Genomic DNA, 27829 nt, shown 5'->3' with positions numbered 1-27829 from the left:
AGAACTGTGTGTGTATGTGTGTGCGTGTGTTTGTGGCGAGAATGACTAAGTAAAAAGAGCCGCTCAGAGATGAGTAATGTTATTGTACCTCTGACCAGGAACCAGCTGACACTAAATGAATCCAGGACCTGCCAAAGTTGTGCCAATTTTTGTGCGCATAACTTGCATGGATAAAAAAGAAAATGCGCAAAAAAACTCCGTATTATAACGCATGTGTGACTCTTTTTGCATATCCCCGACATAATAATCTTGGCTTATTTGTGTTTCTAATGTCCTCCAGATTTTCTTAGAGAACAGTAATGAAAGAACGTGGACCTGTTCCTGCTCCCAGCAGACTGGACTCCAGTCCAGGTTTTGGCCTTTACTGGCAAGGCGCAGCAATCTGCAGCATCCCCACACGAAGCCAGCCACACACGCTGTCCGAGAAGCTGCTACGAAGTTACACCAGTAAAGTAAACACAAACATTTATAGAAAGATTATCCCAATTACTAGATAGGAGCGCGCTTTATATAGACACAGCCATGTCCATACATGTATTTAATAAACATGCGCATGCTGTAATGTCTTTACATAACCACCTTTATTGCTGTAAACGAATCTGCCTTTTTCAGAAGGAATGGGGTGAGAAATGGACCATCTCTCGGTTTCGTTGGGTATTCTGGTGCGCATGTTAACTTTGAAGGGAAGGCTGAAGCAGCGTGGTCCTTTTTTTTAAGAAAAACAAAAAGTGAACTTCCTGTTTCGGGGTGGTCCACAGACTGTGGAGAAAGGGAGGGAGAAAGGGAGGGAGGGAGCGAGGGGGAAGGGGGTGCACATTCCCGCATTGGCTGTGCAGCCGACTCCAGGGTGCTTTGCGGGACTCCATAGTCGAACATGGGGTTTAATTTTGTCACCGTTTACGTAAAGCGGCTCTGAAGAACCAAACTATGGAAAAGCGCTCCTGAAGGAGAACAATGTGTCGGTTTCTGTGAACAATTCACTTATCTCCATCCGAGCGCGCTTGGCAGAAAGTAGAGAGAAAAAAGGAGAGACGCGAGGCTTTACTGGAAACTCAGACTTACTTTCACGGTCCTTGGATCCTCAGCGCTCTTCCAAGGACTCTGGGAACCGAGTCAGAAAGTTTCATGCTGAATGTCCCTGCATTAACCTGAGGTAAGCAGTGCCGCTCATTTATGCTCGCTCCTCAAATCACAGCCGATTACTGGTAATTGTTACCGGGCTGAAGATTCTTCATCCTCCGAAAGTTGAGTTTAAGTACTTGAAACTTTTCTTAAAGTGAGAAAATAAATTTCAGTTGTGTCACTAATGGTCATTTAGCAGATGCTGCGTGACTTTTACCTAATTCAGGTTCTATACTTTTAAAGTTTACAGTTTGCCACTCCAAATTTCAGTATTGGACCTGTTTAATTTCTCTGTTTATCAACCAAAACCGAGTTCAGCATTGGTCCATCTTCACTTGCAAATTGTTTCTTCTGCCTTTTTCTGCCCATTTGTGGAGATGCACGGAGTGGCTCAGAGTTTGGACGTGACATTTTAAAGTTGTGCGTTCATCTCCTGGAGAAGTTCTTCCATGAGAGGTCTGTCCGCCTGCACGGTATACACTCATCCGGCACTGAGGAGGGCGGCAAGGCCACCCGAGAACAGCTGTTTCTTGTAACCTGAAATACTTGAGGTGCCAGTGTCTGCTCCAAATGTGAGGTCCTGCCAGGGCACCCACAAAACAACACCTCACTGTGTGAGGCTTTAGTGGACAAAAAGCTCCTGTACATCTCTTATTAACTGACTTTCACTTCTGTCTTTCTTCTGGGGAAAAAAAGGGGATATGAATTGAATAACCATAATCTGTTGTTAATCTGAGATAGATTATGGATTCTAATCTAATTATCTCTGCGAGAGGCCACTGTAGCTGCTAATGTGAGAAGATTAGGCTGCTGGACTTCATGTAGTGACCCTGCACTGAAGAGCGTCAACACTGGACTCAATGGGAGAGCCAAACACGTATTTATTCCAAAGTGACAGTGAGAAGTGCTAGGCATACAAACTCACAACCTCCCTTAACAGTATTTGCACAGACGCGCTCACATGCACACACAATATATACACTCCAATAACATGTGAGGGGAAGAGAATTATAGAATTATAAATAGATATAAATTACAATGAAATAAATTTACATTTAAAGGTTTATAGGCAGGTCTGGAGGCATTGTGGGATACCTGCTGAGCGTGATAGAAGCGTTTAGCTCAGAAGTCAGTTTTTCTTGTGTCACGCACTCAAGCGACGTTGATATATTTTATTCAATTCCATTTCAGTGAAACTCAGTGCAACATAGATTTAGCTTTTTACAAGTATTCACACTCTACTCAAGGTTGAGTTGGGGGAGAAACTGAGGGGGGAAAGTGCACTTGTCCTTTGGTCACATGTGAAAAGCTCTGCAGGGGAGCTTCCTCACCCTCCCTGGTCTTTATCACGTGTGTTAAGACCAAAAGGCTTCTTAATGGGAATGCTCTTAAACAAATACACCATCCAGGAAGCGACTGTCCTCCTAGAGCCAGACACAGGTGAGGACTGAGCTGGATTATCAGAGCCATATCAGAGCAGTGATAAGTCTCTCTCAAGCTGAATACAATTGGATGTGGTGGCACGAACCGCTTCCATCTTGGTAAAAACGAAGGAAGAAATGTTTGTCACTTTAAATGAAAGACATTTGTTGCATCTGCTTTACATTTGAATAAAACTTTGGACACTGAAACAGCTAAACTTGAATTTTTAAATAGCTGTCTGTGGCATTTATGGTGTGGACAACCTTAAATGTTGGCATTATAAGGCGACTGGTCATGTGATACACATGTAACCAAAAGCAGGCAGCAACAAGTGCTGTGTTTTTGTCCAGATTCCATTTTAGTCCGCTCAGCAAGAAACACGTGTCACGTGATGCCTACAACACCCCCCCATTACACACACACACACACACACACACACACACACACACACACACACACACACACACACACACAATCCTCCTCCTCTCCAATACCCTCCTCCCACCTTCCAGAGAGGGGGGGGCGTGAGGTGGAGGAAAAGAGGGGGGAGAAAGACCACCCTCACTGGGATCACAGCCCCTCAATCAGACCCTTTCACACCCTGTGAACCTGAAACAATCAGGGTTTAATAGCAGCTGTCTGTCTGTGCCGGCCCTGGCCTAAACCACGTAGGCTCACAGTGCACGGCCAATCGGGTTCGGCTGCAGAGAGAACAGAGTAGACAGGCATGGGATGCTCCAAAGGACACATAAGCAAAGACACACACAGACTCACAGATAGTCCTTTCTGTCTGTATCCCCTGCTATTCTTTTCTCAACTCCGACTATGCTCCTTTGACTCATGAAGAGGTGGTCTGTTTGATTAGATCTCTGATGACGGGGTCTGGTATTTGAGGCTTATGCTGGTTCTTCAGGTTGTGATTCTTTGTGTGTTTAGACTACAAGAAAACTTCAGTTGAGTTTGTGTGTCACCATTTATCTGCAATTGTTCATTGAGAATGGATACATTTTGGTTGTGATGACATTTTTGGTTATCTTTAAGCCCCCCAAAATAGGAATATTACTACAAGAAGCCTCAAACATGTATGCCAAAAGTCTGTTTTCACCATAAAAAACTGAAGCCTACAGTCAGTTCACACAAAGGATTTTGTAAGATCCCCTCTTCCTAGAATCCGTCAAATGATGCTTAAATGAAGCAGAGGAATGAGGGGGCGGGGAGGGTGGTTGTTACTAAGTAGTGGGCTGACACCAGAGGGCAAAGGCATTAGACACTTAGAAATCTTGAATCACATTAGCCAAAGGGCAGCCATAATAGAAAGGGGAAATGTTGCAGTCATGGGAAATATTCAGAAAATCACTGTTTGTGGTCACTTGGAGCTTTCCCAGCCACTAGAGGATGTACCAGACAAATTGCGTTAGTGGTGATTAAAAATAATAATAATCTGCAGAGATAATCAGTTCAAAGCAGTAGGAAAACGAGACACAGGTCGGCTGGAATTGATATAATTGCTTTGGTGGAGAGATGATGAAAAATTGAAGCCACAGTGGTGAGTTAAGACTGATCCCACAACTGATTTTTATTTTGTAGATGAAACATTTATCTACTAATCAACCAAAACAGTTGACAGATTAATCAGGGATGAGAATAACTGCTAATGGCAGCTGTAATCAAATTTTATAGGTGCAGTCCAGCTGTTTCCTTATTTAAAAAAAAATCAGGAGTGGCTCCAGTGTGGAAACATTGTTGCTTTAGTGGAGCGCAGCAGGAAACTTTAAGAGTAATGTTGGTTCTTTTTTACATTAAATCCTAAGACTGAGCCTGAGGGAATATGTGTATGCATGTGATATTAAGCATGCTGCACGCAGTAAAAGGTGGGGTCGATTCCTTCTCCATCATCCTTTCTTCTTCTTTGAATTAGGGTGGCGGTCTTTTATACATTCATGTGTTTGTGCACATGTGTGCGTTTAAGCGCAGCAAAGTAGGTCGACTGTTAACTATCATCTCATGTGGTCGATATTAGAAATCAAACTGGTGCTAATAGGATCCAGGTGAGACTGTGAATAGCTTTTATATGCACTAACAACCCACATGGATACACACTCATTTCCCACTCGGTTTGCAACAATGGGCGTGTGGTTGGGGGTTTCTTTGAGGGATGGTGGTCGACTGTGGATGAGAAAAGAAAGGAAGAGAAAACCAAATCTGATGTTGTAATTTTGTAACGATTATATTCAGTCGTCCGATCAGATTGGTAAAAGCCAATCAAGCTCCTGTGTGTGAGTAGTGACTATGTAATGAGCTTGTTGTTTACAGATGTGTGTGCGTGTGTGCATGCGGGTTCATTCACAGAGTTTTTGTGCTCTTGCAAGATTATGTACCCGTATGTGTGAGTGTCGATTGCTGCGTGTGTTTCAATGTGTGTGTTCTCAGCCGCTGGTGACTCATGCCAGAAAGCGAAGAGGAGGCGGTGTTTATTATTTCACCAGGTTGCCATAGACACGCAGAGCAGACACGATGCATTCGGGTGCTGCCATCATCAGTGTAATTACGACACAGTTGTCTTATAGTCACCCTCCTCGCTGCCTGCGTCTCGCTGACTTCCACCAATACAAACGGATAAACACCGGTGTTACCCTTACGATTTCAGCGGTGTAGGGTTGCCCTGAGATATCACGCCTGATACGATGAGTTGTTAAAGACCTCTGACTTCCTCAACAGGACGCATGCTTCAGAATTTTCCTTCTTCTTTTTTCTCTTCCTCTCCAAAAAGAAGACAGATCGCTCCTCGTTAGCACTTTATGTGGAAGCAGCAACATTTCCAACAGTTCCGTGTGCTGGAACGATCATTTCCAATCCCATTTGGTTAGAGACAGAAGTAGACAGAGTGAGACGAGAAGTTAAGAAGTGCAGAGGCGTACTCGTGTTGCGTGTGTTGTGATGGGTCTTCTGGAGAACAGCTCTGTTATCTAAGATGAGATAACGTCTTAGGATTCCTGGCTTGGCATATGTTCTCAGGAAGCCTGCAGTTGAACCATATACTCAGCTGTATGTATAAAACACATATATAGCACAAAATATGCGCTTAATCGTGCCGTGCTATGCTGCATTTTTCATGCAGTGAGATGCAGATGCACGTGGATGTCGATAGCAGTGTGTGTCTTGATTTCTTGTTGTTGTTTGTTTGTTTTTTGACACGTCACTGGTGAGTGCAGCATTACTTTTTTGATCACACGTCACAGTGCACGGTAGTGTGCACAATATAAACATTTATCACAGTCAGTGCTTCAGAGTTAATGGGAAATTTTTCACCTTTTTTATATTGAAGTGCATGATTTAAGAAAATGTTATAAAGATAACAAGATAAGATTTAGGCCTAGTATTTACTTTAAAATACTCGCAGTTACTGCAACACTTCTGTTAGTTCCCCCCGATACCCAGCCACGGTGTAGAGGAGCATCTGTGTGTTTTAATCACATTTCTCGGAGATAAGAACTTTGTGTGCCAAGTCTGCCAATCCGAAATGAAGCTAAGCAGATTGTGCAGATCTACTTACCCATTTGTATACATTTTTTTTCTGAATGACCTCAGTGTCAGTGTGTTCCAGGTTTATAGGGGTACAAAACAAATTTAAAACAATGAATGGCCTAAACCACATATCATTGTGGCTTTGTACTGCATGTTTATGAGAGGAGTGGTGTGGTCAGTCGGACCCACAAAGAGAAAGATACAGATTCTTTCTCTTTGTGTGTGTGTGTGTGTGTCTTCTTTTGTTACTTCCCTTCCAAATATTCAATTTCTTTCTAAATAAATCTTACTCCTTGTCTGCTTGCCTTGTCTTTTCTTACTTTCTCATTCTTTCCCGGCTGCTCAGCCTCTTACGTCTATTTCTATTCCTGCTTCGCTGCTCTTTAACTACAGCAAGTGTGATTTGTGAGAAGCTACAGTGGCCAGCCAATGCCACGTTAACCAGATTGGATGCTATAACAGGAAATCTGTCCGCATTCACGGACATAGTATAGTGACGCACGCATAACTTGCTACCACTGCGAGCCAAATGCGAGGAACACTGCCAGTGATACACTGACACGAATCTGCTGCGGGTTACTTCACCCGCGGTCATACGGCCTCATTTTTACTACAGCACACCTGACATGATGTTCAGTCCGCAGAGCGCTTTGATCAGACTTCATGCTCCGTATGGAAAGTTGGCCTCTCACAGATGATTCAAACAGAAATCTCCACCTTCATTTTAATTTACAAGTCACATCTGTTGATTGCTTTCCTAGCAGGAACAGGATGATAAATCTGCCTACAAAGAGAAGCATCTGCAACCAAACCAAACCCATTCGAGCTGGAAAGCACGGCAGCGTAGGATTAACAAAAGCGATGCGTGTGCTTGTTTTGTCGGGTTTCTGACGCCTTAAACTGAAGCGACTGAACGGTTTCTTCTTCTGCAGCATCAAGTATTGTTTACAGTTATGTCCCCTGTGGTCTGCTGACATAAAACATAACTGGCCTACTTTGTTGCTATTGAGAAAACAATCCCCATCAGGAAACAACAAACTAGTGAAAGATTGTGTTTTGTGAGACACAATTAACTTCATTTCAGCAAAATGCATTGTTGTTGTCTCCTTTACAGTAGAGACAAAGAAGAAAAAAACACTTCCCGTGATTTTGGTACATATTTGCAAACTTAATTAAGCCTTTAGGAAAACAATATTGTTGGCAGACGCTGAGAAAGAACTTTCCATTTTCATTAACAGTGGAATTTTCTTTTTTGGGGGGAAGTGAAAGAAGGGAGAAAGAGAGTAAAGGGTGAAGGAGTAAAATATTTCATAGTGGCTGTGGAGTAGTTGGAGTGAGAGAGAGGGAGAGAGATGCAGATTGTTTTAAATCCGCAGCGAGTCAGGCTCTCAAATTTATGCCCATGGGCTGCTTCTTGGGTGGGCTGCAGGGAGGGCGGTGCACTAGATGGAGCAGGGGAAAGTTGCCGACTCCAGACTGTTCGCCTTGCTCTGAAGCTTTTCCTGCTGGAACACATTTACAACTCAACCGTCCTGACTGGCTGACTGAGTGCCTGGCCCTGCCCTAACTGACTGAACTACAGGGACTGATTTTTCTGAAGCTTATTGAGCAACCGCGGTTTTTCAGTGTGTTTGACGGCATTTCTAGCTTTAAGTGACGTCTTTCTTGTTTTCAGTCTTCTCTCGAAGTCTTCAGAAGTGAGAAACGATTACAGTGTTTTTGCAGTTCTTGTGCATTTTCTAGATTTATTTTCAAAAATCAAGCTTTAAAAAAATCCCTCACTTCAAACGATTTCCTCCAACAAGTATTTTGTACAAAAGCAATGACAGAAACAATTCACATCTCGGCTTAAGAACTTGGATCAGATAAGGCATAATTCTGGCTCCTCTGTATTTCGTGCCAGCAATGACTGTTTGTTTTGCTCAGCATGGGAAAGATCCGGGCCCACATCTAGCCTACAAATAGATTCCCTGATGTTTAAGATGAGCGAGAGTGGCTCACTTAACAACCAGCTATCGAGCAGTGTTTTTCACTGTAGTGATCCAGGGCTCCATGTAAGCTGCCCCCAGCATCATTTCAACCTTTTAATATACTTAAAAAAGATCTAAAATAAAAGTGAAACTGTAAAACAGTCTAACCGAGTTTTTCCTCATGTCGAGTCCTACTTTTACACTGAAAAACCTGCTCAGTTTCACAAATGTTTGAAAGGTTTTCCTGCCGCAGCACCGGCACAGGACTGAATGCACAGCAAGGGGATTACATCAGGAGCATGTAAATCAGCTCGCAGCACAGCTAACGTCTAAACTTTAGATATAGAAAATGGTGTTTTTTTCAACACGATAATGTGCTGACACTCACAAGCTTAATGATACATGTGTGTGTATATATATATATATATATATATATATATATATATACACACACACTGCCACCATACAAGGCCACCATACAAATTGTTGCTGTGGTATCAAAAAGTATTTAAAATGTTGTCTAAACTAAAACGTTTAAGTTAAGAAAGAGAATTAAACTTCAGTTAAAGCATTTTAAAAAAGCTACGTCTGAAAAAGAGAGAGGCTTATGTGGGCACCTCTTCTGCCTGTGTGTCTGGCTGCTTTGCCAGCTAATTCACTCTGAAGGTATTATGGTTATTTGAGGGCTTGTAAACCATTAAGTCTTTATTTACAAGAGAAAGAAAAGAGGGTCTGGGTTAGTGCGTGGGGGCGAGCTAGGTCTTGGTACAGGCACTGACCCCACCATAAGTGATCAGAACAACTGCGTTTCTCAACTAGCGGGCCCGTGGGACATCTGGTCCTGCTCACAGCAAACTGCAGACCACTCCTCACTTACGTAATTGAGCCCATTAATTACGCAGGGACGGCCTTCATTTCCTTGTAGCCAATAACTAATAGAAAGAGAGCCAGTAAAGAAGAACTCTTAAGACATATATGATTTTAGGGGATGTGGTGAAACATGAAACAAGGCCTCCCAAGGTTAACAGTCCACAGGCTGTGCTGCAGCGTTGTGTGGAGCAGGCCTGTCACAATAATCACTTTAGTTTGGACCGTAAGCTGTCCCAGAAATAATTGCAGGAATTTCTCTTTGTGCCATTTCCACAAACATTTAATGGCCTACAGGACTTGTAGTTCTTCTTCTTAATAAATACCTGACATTGGAGTTGAATATGGATAAATATCCTCAGTCAATGGATTCTAAATAAGAGAGAAGCGCAAAACCAAAACAATAATAAAAAGGACTCTCAGACTCCCTGTTTACAGAGTCATTTGATTGTTTGCTCTAATGGGATTTCCTCTTTTATATGACTTAACCCAAAGTCTCTGTAAAAGAATGTTTTGCTACTTGGCAGCCATCTTGGCGTCACCTCAAGGCAGCCGTTTTGAGTCAACAAGATTGTGCACCTATCAAAGTGGACGGGGAGGGGGGCTTATGCTTTAATTTACATTTCCAGCCAGACATAAAAAAATTAAAGACTCAAAAAGTTTGGTGAATTTACCATAAATTAAGGTTTAAAAACAGTTTATCCTCTTTAGTTCAACACTACGTTGCAAGTTTCACAACAGCACCGCTATAACGGCTGCAGTAGACCAAGAAACATTTACCCACATCTTTAATCTTTAAGTAGATTTGCCCGTCACCCCACCTCAGCTGGTGTCAAGTGTTATTGTGGCAACACGATTGGCTCATATTTTGTTAGGAAGCAGATGATTGGCTCTTGGTGGGAGTGGTGAGACAGCCATTAACTTTGGCATTACAAAAGTCTCCACTACTTTTCTGTTCGGGGTTCTTTGAAATGTTCTCACACTGTAGCTCTGGACTGTGGGTTTAAAATCAACACCATTAGGACTAATTATTCAGAACCTTCTGGGTGTGATTATACAGTCATTAGGGAGGAAAAGAACCAGGTATTAGACTGAAGTAGCATCTCCATTTCATATGGCTCACTTTCTGTGTGTGTCTGAGTGAAACTCTGACCCAAAGACCACATGAAATAATGGAAGAAGCCAACTAAAAACGTCACGTCTGAAAGAAAACATCGGCTCATCCTGCTAAGGTGCTTTGAAAACACTTTCTCACATACTGGTTGTTGTGGAATTTCAAAGTAAAGCTTGAGACGAGTGATGGTGCAACACAGCTGTCAGTAAAACTGTGCTCTGAAGTTACATCTTGTGGTGGAGTTTGTTGTTTCTTGAGCACCAGTAGCCACTGTTGTTGGCCACACACAAAGCTCCCTGCAGGCCATTTTTCTTGGAGAGGACCTGGAGTAGATGGCACACCTACATGTTGTGACTGGATGGATGCAGGTGTGATGCCTGTGGTTTCACATCATCTCCTGAGGAGAGCTGCTGTTAAGGTGGAATGGAAATTTGAGTGTAATTACAGAAAACGTAAACCACAGCTTAAAAACAATGGAAACAAACCATTAACTACGACTACTTATTGTCTGCTGTTCTGATTTGATACACTATATTTGATATGTCTGGAGCTCAGGATGCAAATTGTGCAGTCCCGGGCTTCCCATGCCGTGAACTGACCTGCCGCTGCACTCAGCGTGAAACAAATGTTGGAATGACAATGTGACTGTCACAGCTGTTGTTGTTTCAGGTCTGTAGCTGTTGTCCTCTCATCCTCCTCTTCTTGTTCTCATCAATGTCTTTTCACTGTCTTTATGCCAGAGGGGTGGTGCAGTGGGGTTAGCCTGTGGGACCGGAGCTGCCACAGTATTGCACCTGCTAGCAGAAGTTTGAGGAGAGCGTGAGACAACGGAAGAGTAGCTGGGGGGTGAGACACTGTCTTTCTGTCATTGTTGGGCAGAAGCAGAGAGAGGGCACGGTACAGTGAAAGGAAGAGGCTGTGAGACTGCGCTTCTTGGTCTTTGGGCTGCGGGGGGAATCGCAGTGCCATGCTGGGCATTTATGTCGGGCTTATGGGACCGGGCTCAGATGAATACACAGAGAGTCAACAGGGATCCACGCTCACTTTTCTGTTCTCACCCCACGTACAACGCTGTGGATTCTCACTGTGATAGTCTGGCAACCTGTGGTTCCCAGCTTTTCACCCAGTGCATGCATGAAACACTGCAGCCCCCTTCCATACAGAATGAATGAAAAATACTGCCAAGGTGTTTAGATCTTTTTTTCCAGATATCTTTATGCACGTCACAATGTGTCTGTGTGTGCGCGCATTTTTAAATCCTCTTTTCTAGATAAATTTGCTTACACAGACATGCTTTTTTCTTCTTATGACGTTATTAGTAAAATCAATTTTAAATAAAGGCAATTTTAAATAACACTGACAGTTTTATTAAAGATGTTTCTTTAATAGTCCTCGTTAAAGTAAGTGGTCTTGTAGTAAAATGAAAGTGGAGCGCACACCTGACGTTTGAGCGTAATCATTTGGTGTTAGCTGCATTTTGCTTTCTTGAGCTTGTAAGATTACCATATATAAGATTAGCTTCTCTAACATGAACGTCTCCTCTGTTATTTTGATTAAGGTTTAGATAAGTTGTGTATAAAGCATAGTTCCACGTAGTTTACAGTCTGTGCTGATCCTCTAATCCCTTTTCTTTATAATCTGATAAAGAATATTTCTGAATTAACATATTACCGTGCACTCTCACTGCAGGCCTAATCTGATGACTAAGCAGCAGCAGGCTGTGACTTTGTTGGACTTTCCCGTCTGCTGCAGTTAAACCTTTTGCTTTGTCATTTCTATTCAGGACAGGTCAGGCAGTTGTTCCTCTGGAGCCCGTTTATTGGCCCTTATTTGCTGGCACCTGTACTCCGTTTAAAGCTCGGGCCAGCTGACAGACCGACAGATGCACGGTCGTCTGTGTGTTCTCGGTGTCGTAAGGGCAGCATTTCATTTGGGATACGAAAGGGAATTTGTTATGCTGTAGGGAACAGTCGGTGGATGTTCAAAGTTTCAAACAACAAAAACCCACAGGATCCCATTCAAAGGCATTATTTATCGACTCTTGTCTTCGCACGCAGCTGTGCAGCAGAAATGTGGTGAGCACTTGTGCGTTCGGTTTTGTGTATGTGCGAATGTTAGGTGCTGTGTGCACATGCCTGGGCTTACTGGGCTTACAGAGTGGGCGAAGGGTCCCAGATGTGGATGTTGTGCAAGGAAGGAAGTTGTTGGTGATTAGGTGAACTTTTGGGTGCACTGTTTTTATCAGATGCTAAGAGTCAGTCAGTTCAGACTTTGAACTCCTGAGCTTTGTGTGAAACATTTCATTCAACAACAAGCAAGCCTTCGTGTATAGTACTCTGTATAGCAGCTGCTGAGAGGACAAGGGATAACTCTGAGATCGTGTCAGCAAAGTCACTCTTAAATATCAGTGACGCTGCAAAATTTGACATTTGTATAATCCAGCAAAGGTGCATTGTGTTGCTTGTAAGCTTGACTTTTTATTTTTAGGGGCGAGAATATGCTCCTTCCCCTTTCAGAATACCAAATTGTTGCCTAATAACCAGAATCAACGTTTAACAATGACTGAATTGTACTGAAATCAACAGGTCAAAACAATTCTACAAAACCGGAGAAATGGGAATTGAGCTGGTAAAGATGGGACAACACTCTTTGCAGCTGCCATCTTTGGGGGTATTTATTATTTTGTGGTCAACAAAGTCACAGGTTGTGACTTTAAATGCTCTCTTATGTAATCAGTCACTAATATCTCAAATCAGTCAAATCTCAAATCATCATTTGTGAGTGTGGGGCAATCTTTTCTGACTGAAAAAAAAAATTGAAATGGAAAAGAGACTGTTTACTTGGAAACGGGGTTACAGTTAGGAATCTGTGGTTTTAACACTGGAAAGAGAACAAATACAGAAAACAGCTAAAGTAAAACTATGACCTCTTCACTGTGTCAGAGTAATTCAGCTTAACCTTTTCTCAAACTTTTCTTGAAGTCCTGGATGGGTCCACTTTTCCACCCTCATTTCAGATCAGATTTTTTTCATCCCTCAAAGATTTGCTTCGAAGTAATGCAGCACTTTTTGTTTTCGCCTTGTATCTCAGTTCCTTGCAATCATAATCAAGTTACTTAACAACTCACCCCAACAAATCAGTGTTATAATTACAAAAGAACCGACATGTTCCAGTAAATGGTGAGCCGAATCCTTGCGGCTGCTCCCCGTCTTCCTCCTTCCCTCGTCTTGTGTGTCCCAGCTCACACTCCAGCTTCCTGTGGGATAGGGCCGAGCCTCGGGGCACAGAGATGTCTGTTTCCAGCCAGCGTGCTCGGTCACACATGCTCCAGCTTGTCAGACTGAGTTTGTGTGAGGGCAATGGGGTGTCAGAGTGAGAGCACGCGCATGTAAGCGCCTATACGTGTGTGTGTCTCTGGTCGTCTCCTTGTGCAAGTGTGTGTTTAGATGTTTCAGAGATACGGGCGCTTTCTCTGTGGGTGGAGGTGACTGTCTAGGACAAGATGGAAATTTCAATTAGGAGTTCACTGCAGTCCACGTTCATCTCAGGTTGCCTAAACACAGTTTGTCTTTGTAAGTTTTATTTGTGGGAGAGCAGCGGAAAAAAGTGTCTGAAATTTAAAAGACTGTAAAACATTTACTGTCTCTTGTTGCAATGGAAAATAAACGGTATATATACACAACTTACACACAGGCCTCTTTATTAGCCTGTAACTGGTAATCCCTCGGACTAAGATAAAGATTTTATGCTCACAAAATCCAAGTAATGAGTTAATGTTTTTAAACTTCCTGAAGCCCAAGCTGGCATCTTCAGTTATGCCTGTTTGTCTGCTGACTCCCACAAAATATTGATTTACTGTTTACAAGACAAAAACACAGTAAACATGCACACTGAAGATTCCTGAGCCACCGTTTTTACTTTTTAAATAATGCAAACCAAGAGTCAATCATAAGAATATTTATTTAAGCTTTAATATTTCTTTCTTGTTTTTGGGAGTGTGACTAACACGATATTCTACTGAAAAACAAGTTGTCACATTAACAAATGTCATCAGTCATATTTTATTCACTCTTTTTTAGTTTTTTTTATTCTGTAAACGAATTCTGCGGTTTTTCCTCAAACCAAAGTGTTCAGTTCTGTAATTTCACACAGTCAGGCTTTTGGCATGTTTATGTGGGTCCCCTTCATGTCTGATCACTTACTGGCAGTATGTTAGGAGACACTGTGGTGTGCAAACATCAATTCAATGTATGTGTATAACTGTGTAAGCAAAACCGTGTGTCTCTGTGCTGAACACATAGCGTTGCACTTTGCCTCAGTGCTTCTGCCCCTGCTGGTTGGCCATCAGAGAAGACTTGTGGTGTGTCTGAGGTGTGTGGCTTACCACCGTGTCACTGCCTGGAGGGCTCTCGCTGTCTGTTGTCACCTTTGTGCACCGACAGATGCTGTGCTTCCTTTCACAGACTAATCCAGAATAAAGTCGCTGACACGAGCGCATTATCATAAACACTCCAAGTGAAAAACCAACACTGTAAGTAATTTATATTTACTAGTATGGAATTAAACATTTTAATGGCATATGATATATGAAATGGGAACATAAGAGAACCACAGCCAGCTGAAAGTTGAGGCCTTGTTGATGTAAAATTTGTGGTTTCATCTAACTGGAAGTGAATTTTCTCTTTCCTTATGCTTTTATTTAAATGTAAAAGCTTTTTGCTGATAGTTTTATATGGTCCAATATTGCACAGATTTTTCCCCCTTTGTTACATTTCTTCCTTCATACATGTGCTGATGGTGCTGCACCAAAAACCTTGTGAATGCTTTGATTGCTAGCAGATTTCCACGATTGCACGTAGTTTTCACGGAAAATAACGACTTGTCTGCAAACACTTGCAAACTGCCGCCTGATTTGTAGCAAAACCTAGAAAAAGTGCAACAGTTTGTGTCACGCTCTTGAGTTTCACTACCACTTGTCAAGCGGTTGATGAGTCACCATCCATCTATCCAAACTGTGGGTTACCGTGGAAATCTCCTAGCGGCCAGTTGCAACAAGGTTTTTAGTGCAGCACTTTCTTTGTACCCAGTGACTGCCAGCTATAGTAAGCAAGCACCCACCAAATGGTCGGGCAATACACATTTTTCTTTAGCAAGTGGTGGTTGGCAGTGGGGTCCCCGGCCTATGTGACTGGGCCAAAGCTGTTTTAATGTGTGCGCTGCAGCCTCAAAATTATGTAGATGTCTCCTGACAGAGCTGCGTGTGAAGGCAAATGTCTGCCACAGTAAGATCGGACAGTAAAGGATCTTTTACTGACCACCTCCTTAGTACACGCAGCTCCGATATGCACTCTCTATGCCATCCTGAACGGTGGTTTAGGGAGTGAAGATGCTGTCTGGTGCAAAATGTTAGAACTCTGGAAAATTGGTCTGAGGTTAACTTGTGAAAATGGCTTCAGATATTCACAGTTATAACCATGGAGCTCTGGTTGTATTTTACTATATGCTGTCGCAGACTTGTGCTATGATGGAAATCTTAAGAAACTGTCACTATGTCTGATCAAGGGAAAGTGCTCTGTGATAAAAGTAACTAAAGTTTAGTTTTAACACTGTGAAGACATTTTTTTTTCTACTAGTTCTACTTAATAGCATCTTGAGTGTGTAAGGAATTGGATATTTGATATTGGCCAATTTAGAGGAAATGATTGCAAGAATATTGTGTTTCTGTGAGATAAGCAAGAAGCAGAGCTGCATAATCCCAGTGTATATATAAACATGCATGCACATATGTGCACACACGTTCACCTTTACTAACACAAACTAATACACCCAGAAGTCAAGAAGGGGGTTGTTTTAACCTCAGCCCACAGGGGTTTGGAAGTTAACAGGAAGTGAAACTACTAAGAAGAAGATATTTCACTGATCCTCCTCTCCTCTCCATAAACACGCTGAAGAGCAAACGTTTTTAACTTGGAGTGTTAGTGCCAGAACTCTTCTGCTAACTGACCCGGGGCTCTGAAGAGCTGCACATAACAGGCGCCCACATTGGCTTTTGTGTGCAGGAGGGTCTTTACATAACCCACATAACCAAGCACATTGTCTAGCAACCGGCCGACTACTGAAGGGCCTTGTAAATGGAGGAGGGGGTCTACTTGAGTGGAGGGCAGTAGCCGAGTCGAGAGGCTAGTGGAGCTAAGCTAGGTCGTGACTAAAGTTTGTTACCCTGATAATGCCCAAGTGGTCCAGATGCAGGGAGCTTTCTTAACAGCAAAAAGCAAATAATGACTTGTCAAAGGATTCGTTTTAGGGAATTAGGTGGGAAAATGAAATGTGCACACAAACATTTTTATTTTCCGAAGGTGTGTCAAAAGTGTTTTTTGTTTGTTTTTTTTGCAAAAACTCAAATTTTTGCCAAAGCAAATCATTTCTTAGTTAGTTAAGGCCCCTCAGTGTGCTCCCTGCTACATTACTCCACAAAGCCCGGCCTTCTTCACCCTGTTTCCAGCGTTTGGGTCTGAGCCAGAATTCCCTTGGAGCTGCCCAGGATGTTGAGGTATATTTTTCCTCCCCACTCCCAACGATGAGTTTTTTCAACATGTTTTCTTTTTGCATAAGAGAAATATTTGCATGTTTCTTTCGTTACGCTGACCCGATCACACCCAAAAGATTTTAAGATGTTTGTCTGCAGTCAATGTGAGATTTTTAAATTTTGGGGGGACAAAAAATTAAATTATGCTTTGGCAGGTGGACACTGAGGACATTTTTATTCCACATTGACTTTCAGTACAAAACCAACTGTATCCCAGAAGAATCTCCCTATGCTGAAGGTCACCAAGCAGTCGCAGCAGTCATTTAAGTGGCAGCACAACAGGCTCTCAATGGCAGCTGTGATCCTAACACAGAGACTCATTATGAAGTCCACACTTCACCTTAGATCAGATGATAATGATCCATTTATCACTGACACTTGATGCCCCGGTCATTCTTAACAGCTCACTCCAGGACAGAGGAAGCCTCTACTGGTTTTCCTGAGATGTTGCTATTATCTTACAATACACAAAGACAAGGTGTCCTGATGGCTCATGTATGAGTCCTCCCAAAGGCCCCCTTGCTGCACCACTTGGAGTTTCACGCCATTGTCTCCAAGCTGCCAGAGCATGTAGGCCGGGGGGGTAGAGATGGATGTGGGTTGTATGGGTGCTTCGCAAAGATGTGTGAAATGGGAGTATGGGTATTAAGGGTCTTGGCTCAGTTGGGGGTCTATTGTCCTGAAGACTGAGACCCCTGCTGGCATCCATGATCTCCCCCATTGACACAGAAGCTCTGCTTTACTCCCAGTGTGTTTTTGTCAACCTCTTTCTCACTCTCTCGCTTTCTCTCAGTCACTTGCACGATCCCTTTTTTCAGCTTTCTTTTTGCTCTGAGTCACAGTAAAAGAATCTGGAGAGTCCTTCTCGCTGCCGTTTCATTTAACTGAATTCATACTTGACGTCTTGTTGTTGATGGCAGTGGTGACGGGCCACTGTCGCTGTGTTTCATTAAGGTCAATTAGAGATGTCACGATACCAGAAATCTAGTGATCAGTACCAATAGCAGTAGAGGTACTCAGTGGCAGGCCATTTATTTAAAATGTTAACATTTTATTTTGTTGACAGGACAGGCTGGAATGTGAAGCCTACCAATGCAACCGCAAGCTATCATGTTATTTTAGCTTAAGCCTTTATATAATGTTGTTCATTGCAAAGATTTTAGCCTTTCTAACACAGCTGATGTAACCTACGTAAGTGAGATTGTGCTGGTGCAGCTAATTACCGTGTGGTTGTGTCCCGGTGTTTTATGTAGTACCAGCAGATAGAAACAAAGTACGGGGACTTTTTTCCCTCCTGGTTCCCCACTCTTTGTTGTCGTCAGTCTTTTTCAGGGGTAAACATATTTTCTCTCTCTATTTTTCGCCATCTTTGTACATTCCCTCGCATCCATTCCAATAGTTTCAGCAGCTCTGTAATTTGTGAGTTATTATATTGAGACATTGATTATTACTTCTTATATCGAGGCGATGATTGTTATTCTCTCACAGTTAAAATGAAAAAACTGTGGCAAAAAGTACTTGGAAATGCACAGGAAGTCTCATAATAGTCGCGTCTGTGTTGACCTGACATGTAGTTACATTTCCAGGGAGGTGGACGTCAGGTATCTGCACCATTCACCCTGTTGACTGCCGTTGGTCTTTCCAAATAAAATGTCAAAATTAAATGAAACTATGTAATTTATTTGAATCAACGAAGAATTTTGTAATAGAGCATCACTAAAATGTGCTTTATGTCTCCTTGTATATGGGCAGCCTTGTCCGTAGTAAAAGCTTCACACCTAAATTACCCCAAATTTTTTGCATTACTGCACGAGCCCCATATATCACGTATGCACGCTAGGCCAGACCCATACTGCAATTTCAGGGCTGATACCAGTACATACTTTTAAGCTTATTTTAGACTTCTGCGTTGAATCTATGCAGAGACTCTGTGCAAGTTTCCAACATTGTTGTGAGCATTTAAACGTGTGTCGTTTGCCTCCTTTGCTCTGCAGCTGCGTCACGAAGCCAATAGTTGTTCATTTCTCTCCTCCAGTTCATCCAGAAGACGAAGAAATGTATAGGAGGAAATGACAATACTGAATGGGCCACCTTTTGCTGGTGGCGTTGGTCATGGTTTGACATACTTACGGTGTAGATTTACAGAAGCACAAGTCCACTGCAAACAGCATGTTTGTGTTATTGAAAAGTAAAAATTATACATTTATTGTTTATTAACTCACAAGTTAGCTCCCTGAAGCCACTCTACTTGACATAACTCGATAATGTGATTTCTGCTTCCAGTTCTGTCAGTAAAGAGTTTTCAAGTTGGAACATGTCAGATATACATACTGATATATGTCTGTGACAGGCCAGTACTGGCTGTTGATGCCGGTCAGCAGATATAGTTCAAATAAAATGTAAGAGCTGTGAAGTTGTTCAGCAGCATGATAACTGGGTTTGCTGAAGGAATACTGCACAAATTTCAGTGTGTTTCCTTACTGTGGTCCTAAAAGGTCCCTTAAACTGCAGCATTAAGCAGTTTGATTTTCTTGCTTGAGGATGATTCCAACTGAGCAGTATATGCATATCGATATAAATCCTTCCCTTTCTAATTGATCTCCTCTTGCCACCAGCAAAGACCTCTGGGTGATTCGGACACAGTTTTGAGTGTTTTTTGGGCAGATTGTGAATGTGTGTGTACATATACCTATTTGCACAGTGTTATCCAGCTTGTGTGAGGCCAACAGGAGTCACACGATTGTCAATAGTAGAAGTCTATAAAAACCTGTCATTGACAAAGAGAGAACAAACAGCCACGGTTTGTTCAGGATTTCCTAACAAACACTCCACAAGGAGGGCCGTGGTTAGTGGAGAGAGGAGGAAGGAGAGGCAGAGAGAGGCAGTTAGGAGTTGACTCTCCCTGAGGAACAACAGATGAAAGAGCAGTAAACAATTATGGTGACTGGATGCTGATATCCTAAAACTAAAGGTAAACACCCTAGCATCTGGTGGTATTGAGATTCTTGACTTTAAAAGCCATAATATGCTAGCACCGTTGAAGTTATATATTCATAAAGAAATCTGTTAGAATTTTGAATGAAACTACTTAATCGCAACAAGTGGTTAATTGTGTGTACAAGCATATATTAAGCTAAATGAGTGCTTTTACAGCGTTAATGTCTTAATTTGATTACTTGTAAGAAGCATTTTTATTTCATGGTAGACTGTTGAGTGGTTTAGTCTTGAAAGCTCTTGTGTAACTGGGTTTATTTGCAGATCGGCAAAGCCCGGTTGAACTTTTTAATCCTGAAAATTAAAAACCTCAAATTAAAAGTTTCTGTGGTTAATCCCTTAACATTGAAGTCTTTTGACTTTACTGAAATGATGCTCTTTCTTTATAAAGTCCTGTTAGCATCATTCTAAAAAGGATTTCACTGGATGGCATCTTAAACAATCTTTCTTCAATTAACTATATACAAAAGTACTTAAATTCATTCAGGATGTGATGAAATAACAAGAACAAACTCATTCATGTGTGCGCATGCATCAACCAGCATGCACCCTGTTGACACTGTTGCTCCTGCTTTTTCTCTTTAGCTTAACGTTTTCTTACTTATTTCTTTGTCCTTTACTTAGAGTGCTCTTTCTTTTCAATCATGTACATAATGTCCTTAGGGATTATGAAAGTATTCTGATTCTGATTCTCAGTCACTTTATTCCATTACTGTGACCCTAAAAGTCAATTTTAAGTTTATCACATGTCTTATAAGCTTCATCTTTGTAAATGTATCAGAATGAGTAAATCAGAAAAAATGGAAGAAATACAAGCTAGAAGAAGAGAGAGCGAGATGTTGTTGGAGTACCTTTATAAAGATCTATTCAAGTACTTAACTACAAGTATTTAAGTAAAAGTACTTTAAGTTTGTAAACTTGCTTTTCAGCAATAACAGAACCATAAGGCTCAAGAAGAGTTTGTGTTGTCTGCTCTGTAATGAAACTGTAAGTTATAAGACCTACTGATCGTGTCACCGCAAATAATCACATAATAATCAATTTATTATTGTCTTTAACTGATGCCGGCCAATAAGAGAGTGAGACAAATGTGCAGGACAAAGAAAGGAAATGAAGGATATTTAGATTGTCAGGAAGCGTGACATGTGTTTGCCAGGGTTGACTTTTATCTTTTACTTATTTCTTATGCTAACACACTTTTACTCTCACTTTTTAAAGCTGTAATAAAGCACTTTTCTTTTTAAGAGGACCTGCTAATTAGTACATGTGTGAAATGTGAATAACAACAGTTTGCCTGGCCTGCACTGTCCCTCGGGATAAGCTGCCTCAATGGGAGCACAACAGCAGAGCCCTTGTGCAAACAAAGTGTTCTCGAATGAAGGAGGCATTTAAAAATGATCACTCTTCACAAACAGAATGCGATGCTCCTCTCTTTGTCATTCTCACCTTGTTTCTCTTTCACTCTCAAGTCACATCTGTCCCTGTGAGAGACAGTTGGCCCGCACTAAAACCTGGAGTCACAAATAACGTGCTCTTTTCTTTTTCCGATCATCAAAGGGCTTCATCTGTGTTCTGGTTGTGTCGGAACTTGCAAGGAGATGATCAGTGGAGGAGTGGCAAGCAGAGAAGGTGCTGTGGTGCTGGATATGCAACTTGGAAACCGGGACTGAGTGGCCAGGCTCGGGAAAGAGGGAAAAAATGAGGAGGGGGGCGACTGAGATTGGAGGTGGAGAGTGGAGTGATTAAAATTCATCCCACGGTGCAAACAAAAGGAGGAATGAAAAAGGGAGAGAATGCAGGAGAGACGAGAGAGTGAGAGCTCTGGGTAAGAAAGATTTGGGGTGAAAAGAAGATTGTAAGCCTCAGCAGATCCCTGAACAGTCCTCCCCTCCCTAAATGGCTGCCTTGTACTCGCAGCACAATTATCCTCCCGAGACAACGGAAAGCAACGGGAGGAAAGGGGGAAAGTGAAGAGGAGCGGGAGATGGATAGATGAAGAGCAGGAGGGAGAGAAAGAGAGAGAACATTAGTTATTCGGCAGGCTTTTCCTCACAAGATTTGCAGAGGCAGCGTGAACAGGGGGTCAACAATTGACTCAATTACAAGACAAACTCTCCAAGGGCCCTACACCACCACTCACCGCAGACCCTGCAGCTCTCGGGCAGGCTGTTAATTTTTTTTTCTCCCCCCCTTTTCTTAGCTGGTAAATGTTTGCCCCTCTTCAGGTGCCCCTGGCAGACGCAGGAACTCCAGCCTACAGCTAGACTTTAACCTTTTCAGCCACTGAATGATTCCCCTCTCTGTTCTCCATGAAGAGCTGGAGGAAAAGAGGGAGCGATGGAATGAAGAGGCAGATGAAGGGCTAGAAGCCTTCTCTTTGTTATGCTTTGTAGCTCGTAATGAATAAGAAACGTCTGGTGACCCAAGGGGAGGCTTTTTTTTTCTTTTCTCCATTGCACAGGTGGAATTTTTCTTTTCCTTGTACACAGCCTTGTGTAATATGGATAAAAAGAAAGGATTTTCCATGTAATTTTTGTATTACATCTGTAGCTATTACCTCTATACTATAACTTAGATACTTAGTTGGCCATACTATAGATTTGTATTGATTTTACTCCCTGTTAGTTCCTGTTTGGTTTCACCGTTAGAATTTGGGTACTGCTGTATTTACATACACATGAATGCTTGGTTACGGTTATGTCTGTCCAGTAAACTCATTGGTTTAGCCAGCGGGGTCTGTACAAAGGCAGAAAAACAGCTCTACAATGCACTTATTCATATATTCCGTCTTCTTTGTTTCATTTGTTTAACCCTTGTGTGGTGTTCGTATTTTTGTTACTCAGCCAGTGTTCATGGGTCTGGTGGACCCGCTAGAGTTTTGGCTTTCCAAATTAACACTATCAAACAATTTTATGTTAAATTACTCAACAGATGTTTACTTCATCCCAATTACAAGACATATGAACAGCAAACATGGTTAATTTTTTCCCTTTACCTTTGTTAGATCACATTTATGAATTAATGTGCTTCTCGTTTTTCTTTTATATAAAATGTTATAAATTCATTTCATTCATTTCATTTATTTATTCATTTTCAGGCACAATAAATACCTATATTGAACATAAAATACACAAAACAAATAAATCAGTTATAATCAAGTGGAGTGAGTGGAAAGACACAACACATTTACACGTGAAAAAATAATTAATTGTTTAATTTTTCTTTTGAAAAAAACCGAACACGGGTCTCACAGACCCGAACACCATACAAGGGTTAAAGCAATTTAAAATAAATTGTGGGTTTAGGAGTGCTTTAACATGTATCCACGACATATGAAGCAAGTGTGATGCAGCCTGTTGCGTGTGGACTCAATGTTTTCATGTTGATTTTTCCATCCTGAAGATACCTGATGAAAGAATGGAGTGCCAATGTGTGTTTTGCCTCTTGCTAGCTTGGTTAGCAAGTTGCATTTTGTCAACTGTACGGCTGCAAAGCTAAAATGCACATGTTGGCAGATTAGGGCTAAGAAACAGGCTAATGAAAATACTAGACTTTCACTCGCCACAACTAAAGCACAAACCTAATGTTAGTCAAATAGTCAATTGAAGGGCTCCAAAAGGCACAAACACATTGAGCAGATGCCCATCGGCTAAAGCTGCATTTGTCAGGACACCTTCCACTTAACATGCACGTGCCTGTCTGCCTGCGGACTGTCTGCACACTACCCCTGCTTGTGCATAAACCAAGCATTAGCTGGTTGCCGTGGTTTAACTAGTGAAGGAAGTTGCTGTTTCCTGCCAGGAAATACTCAGCCACCTAAGCAACTAGTCAGAGGACATGGATCAAGAAGTTCTTAAATAAGAGGAAGGTCTTTAGAAGTGCTGATACATTTGTGATAAACGCCAACTGAAACCTAAATTAAGTAGCATAACTTTATATGTAATTTACAGCTGAACTGAAAAATGAGAATGAGTAATAAATAAGGAGTATTTGTATTATAGAGCTGAAGGATATCAGAAACAGTTTCTTGACCTGTTTGAAAGTCACAAAAGCAAGATAATTCTGCAGTGCTAGAAAAAATAGGAGAGAGAACTTGCAGTGTTTGCCATTTTTCCCGGCGACCGTGCATTTATAAGGTCAGACAATACAGTGAGGAATGGGGGTTCAACAATAGGCCTGCGGCCCTTCTCTTGTCAGTCAAAAGGACTGCTCAAGCATGTGCCTCAACTCTGCTCCCTCTCTTTTTTCCATCTCTTCTTCCATCAACTTGATTTTCTTCCTTTGTCTCTGTTTGTCACTCTCATTTTCTTTACCTCCCTGCCGCTTGTCTTTCTGTCGTTCTGTCTTTTGTATTGCATTTAATTTCCCCCAATCCTTCTTCTATAAAGGAGAAAGAAGGACACAAATACCACACACAGACTTTGAGTCATACGCTGCACAGCAGCATCACTGCCACCAGATTTTTTCCATCTCAACTGCCTCCTTTTTTTTCTCTGTAGGAAACAATAGTAGAAGTGTACTCTACTTTTTGAGTTTATGCATTAGCATTTTACTTCCCTTTATTTTACTTTACTGCAGTTCTGAACCTTGATCGGCAAAGGTGCATCTGAGAATATCCAAAAAAATATGAGTGAGAAAATATCCCAAGCTGACTGTCTTCTGCTGTCTGCTACATGTGAGAACTTCGGACAATGTCCTCATCCGATTCCCTCGACGTTGTCCAGATGTAGCGTGGCACGAGCCAACAAGCAGTGAAAACTCTGGCCTGAAAAACCTCCAAGTAATGGAGAAGGATCAACTCTGTGTGTGTGTGTGTGTGTGTGTGTGTGTGTGTTCATGTCTTTAGCGAGCCATTCACTGCTGCTGCTGACGTAAACGGTGCCCTTCTCATTGTGTTCGTCACACCGGGTCTGTGGGTCATCTGAGCCAACCGCCGGCTTCTCTCAGCGCGTGTCTGTATACTTGCTGCTCCGTACCTTTGTGCGCATTTGCATCTGTTTAGTTATATATGACAGGTTATGTGTAAATATTTTTGCAGTGTGTACACTGTGTTTGTTCGCCTGAGCGAGTGAAAGTTTGTGTCTGTGCTTTATGTGCATGTGCTCCCTGCGCATCGCTGATCACTGCATGGAGATACCGCCTGGAATTTAGGGCTGAGACGCAGTGAAAGGGAGCCCCTTCCTCATGCATGAGATAGCATCAGTGTTTACATGCACAAATAGCAGATAGCTTCTGTGATTGCAAAACATCTCCAACCATTTTCTCATGTAAAGTGCAGTGAATGTTCTTCATTCGGCCATGCTTTGACAAAAAAAATGGAAGCCATTAACACCGGTCGTTAATGTTTTGGGCACAGCGATGCTTGATGGTTTGTAGTTTATCTGTTCATTGATTGCAATAAATAGATCAAATGGGATATCTTTTTATTTATATACTATACTCTAATAGTTATACTGTGCTCTCATAATTTGAAGGCTGAAAAGCTGGAACCTTGTCAGCCTTCAGAAAAATGAAGTGTTTTTTCCTTTTTTGGGGCAACCAAACAAGCAAGCAGTGTTAGCAGTTCATTGGAGCAATACACTGAATCCCTCAAGCATCGTGTATATTGGAAAAAATGGGGGAAATAGTTGTTGTCTTGTGTTCTGAAGTCTAGTTTCTAATTATTTTAATATAGGAAGAATTAGCTTGGTCTAGAGGTCTGTGGAAAGCTTTCCAACCTGTCGTTGGTCTCCTAAGAGTGGAAAGTGTCTCAGTGCAAATCCTTGCTGAATCTTAGTTCTCCTGCATCTGCAGCTGTGGATTCAAGTGCTTAACAGTTTAAACTGCTTGTAGCTCCAAATCAGAAGCCACCTTTTCCTTCTTTTCCACCAATTTGTGCTGCTGCTCTTGCCATCCTAGATCCATTTCTGTCATGGTGCTATTTGAGAACTGGCCCGTATTTTGAGAGTTTGTGAAACAAACTGTTGTCTAGCTTTAGTAGCAAAATTTGGTCAATTTCATGAGACGTAAATTATGGTGGTTAGAATCTATAGGCTACATCCGCCAATCACTGTGACATTTGTTGTGGTGTCCTCTCCAATATTCAATACCACTTAGCTGGAGAGAAGAAATCTCTCAAACTGACTTGTTGTAGTGACAACATCCTGTTAGTACCACACCCAAGCTCTTTTGAATGACCACAAGTGTTTATAAAGGACGACTGCATGGACTGGTGCTTGATTTTATACACCTGTCCCAACGCCTGAACTCAGAGATTGTCCATGTAGTGTATGCGAATGAAGAACGATCAGAGAAGTAGTGGAGGAAAGTTCTCAGGCTTCTTCATCCTTTTACACTGTGTTCATTATTTACATGCATTGACGTTTCTCATGTGACATTATTGTTCAAGAATTGTCCGAAGTGATACAGCTACCGGCTGCTACGGGAAAAATGCATCTTCCCACACTGTCTGGCATTGGTCCCTCGTTATTGATGGGTGAAATTGGTTTAAAAGAAGGTGCTGAACCAAAAAGCTCCTAGGGGTTGCTTTGATTGGTAGGAGATCGCCATGGTTGCCTGTAGTTTTTCATGTTTGTCAACAAATACTTGCTAAACACTAACCAACTGGTAATAACACTTGAAAAAGAAGCAAACTGAAAAAGGAGAAGGTTTGCCTTCAAAGTAAAAGTTGCACCTTTGGATACATGTTTGGTGAAGCATTTACTTTGAAGGAAAAGCCCATCAGCTCTGTGCAAACGATGACTGGACCTGTCAAAAGCCATTGCAAGGAGATTTTTGCCAGTTGCACAGTGAATACTTGGTTTGTCCTTCATGACGAGTGCTTGCCAGATGGTCACTGACCAGTCTCTAAGCCTGTCTGACTAGGGTCTTTTTTCAACTTGGTCCTACATTGTCATCATAGTTGTGAAACACACAAAATAAGACAAGTTAACGTCACGTTGTTAACACAGGTTTTTGACATATGTTTTCATATCAGCAAAAGGTGATCAGCTCAGAATCTGTAGCAGTGAGGGACAAAAGTTTAGAAATGTGACACATCTGACTGGTCCTGTGTCCCCTCCTCTTATACAAATTGTTTTATACAGAGATACAGAGCTCGCTAATAGTTAGCAGCTATGTGCCGGCCTAACCAATCAGTGGTTCAAGTGCCGGATTTAGCACCAGTTTCTAAAGGGTTCAAGCTATCACATCATCTACTTCTGTATAATTATAATGGTGGTAAAAACCAACAAGATTGTGCGTCCGCGCTTTCAGTCCAGTTACAGAAACTGAGGTTCACTGGCTTAAATGAGACTAGGGCTGCCACGATTAGTCGACTGTTTACGATTACATCGACTATCAAAATCGTCGACGACTGATTTAATAGTCGACGCGTTGTTTGAAGCTTTGTAAGATCCCAAAAGACGCAGGAATAAGTAGCAGGATTTAAGAGTGTAATAACGGACTGAAACAGAAGATGGCAGCACTGCATGTACAAGGATGCCAGCTGCGGTTAAACCCCGGAGAAGAAGAAGAAGCTGTGTCCCAGAATTCATAGCGCGGCCCAGCTCAGTTTCCAACAATGGCGGCAGCTAGTTAGTTTTAATGTTACTCTTATTATTCTTTCTGGGTCACAAAATAAACGTTTAGCATATTTTCAGGCGAGAATGTAGCTGTGGAAACCTCAAATATCGGCTCAGTTTATCAAGACACCACATATTTTCAAAAGCGCTCCGACGTTTTCGGAGACGTCTGTTACCCACTAGCTCGATAGCTAGCCGGGGTTACAGGCTCACTAGAGCCGGTGAGAACACCGGACTCCCGGCAGATCGTTTTCAAACGTCTTTCGCTACTCAGGTGAAACATATATAAGTGACTTAGATAACTTAAAAATGTTATTGTTTGGCTTTTTTTAGTATTTTATTTGTTCCTGAGTAAATCGGTTTGGCTGAGCTTAAAGTTATAGTTTTTACACAGCTGAATAAACATTAAGAAGACAACTGATTATCAGAAGTGTGAGATGTTCGAGAATTTACTCCGGTGTCCTGTTATATTTTAGATAGCAAGGAGTTTATTAAACTTCACCGAAACAATCTGCAAATTTCATTAAAATTTAATAAACTATCATCTTGTCTTTATTTTTAGTTAGCACATACCTTAAACACTTAAAACGGTAAGCTAATGATAGTTATATAAGAGCAGATGCTGCTGGTGCAATAAGCTGTACGTCCAATGGATGATGATCTGATT

General features: G+C 41.8%; 1 protein-coding gene across 2 annotated transcripts in view; it reads left to right on the top strand.

The window, feature by feature from the left end:
* The first annotated feature begins 836 nt into the window (after positions 1–836).
* gli1 (GLI family zinc finger 1) overlaps positions 837–27829 on the top strand; it is a 53111-nt gene continuing 26118 nt past the window's right edge. For both annotated transcript variants that reach the window (XM_026166789.1, XM_026166788.1), the window contains exon 1: positions 837–1153. The gene's annotated coding sequence lies outside the window, so the exon portion shown is untranslated. The remainder of the gene's footprint in view (positions 1154–27829) is intronic.

Source organism: Astatotilapia calliptera, chromosome 5 (assembly GCF_900246225.1).
Source record: "Astatotilapia calliptera chromosome 5, fAstCal1.2, whole genome shotgun sequence".
Taxonomy (NCBI): Eukaryota; Metazoa; Chordata; class Actinopteri; order Cichliformes; family Cichlidae; genus Astatotilapia; species Astatotilapia calliptera.
Note: the sequence above shows the minus strand (reverse complement) of the source record. Positions and strands in the feature narration are given on the sequence as shown.